Genomic DNA, 405 nt, shown 5'->3' on the forward strand with positions numbered 1-405 from the left:
CGAGGCAACGGTGGGTGCACGAACATGCCCAGAACGGTCGGCGGGGCCCACACGAGCACGTCGATGAGAAGAAACGCAATGGGCGTGAGCGTGCGAGTGGGAGAGATTGCCATATGTAAAGAAAGGAAGAAAAGAACGGGGAGAAAGTGAAATAACGNTCACATGAGGACTTCCCAAGTGGTCACCCAACTTGGTACTACCCTCGTGCAAACACATTTAGCTGCAGAGTTCTGATGGGATCTGGTGCATTAGTACTAGTATGATCACAACTGACATGCAATGTGCACAAATTGCATTTAACGCATGCGGGGCGGCATGATCAAGGCGACGATTGGTGCACGCACGTGCTTGGAACAAATAATTAACCTAAATCGAACCCGAACCCTTTTGGAAGTTTTTAATTTC

General features: G+C 49.3%; 1 pseudogene; it reads right to left on the reverse strand.

Annotated features, from left to right (window-relative positions):
* Positions 1–149: 149 nt before the first annotated feature.
* Positions 150–271, reverse strand: LOC111787318 (annotated as a pseudogene).
* Positions 272–405: the final 134 nt, after the last annotated feature.

This window comes from Cucurbita pepo, unplaced genomic scaffold (genome assembly GCF_002806865.2).
Source record: "Cucurbita pepo subsp. pepo cultivar mu-cu-16 unplaced genomic scaffold, ASM280686v2 Cp4.1_scaffold010254, whole genome shotgun sequence".
In the NCBI taxonomy this organism is placed as follows: domain Eukaryota; kingdom Viridiplantae; phylum Streptophyta; class Magnoliopsida; order Cucurbitales; family Cucurbitaceae; genus Cucurbita; species Cucurbita pepo.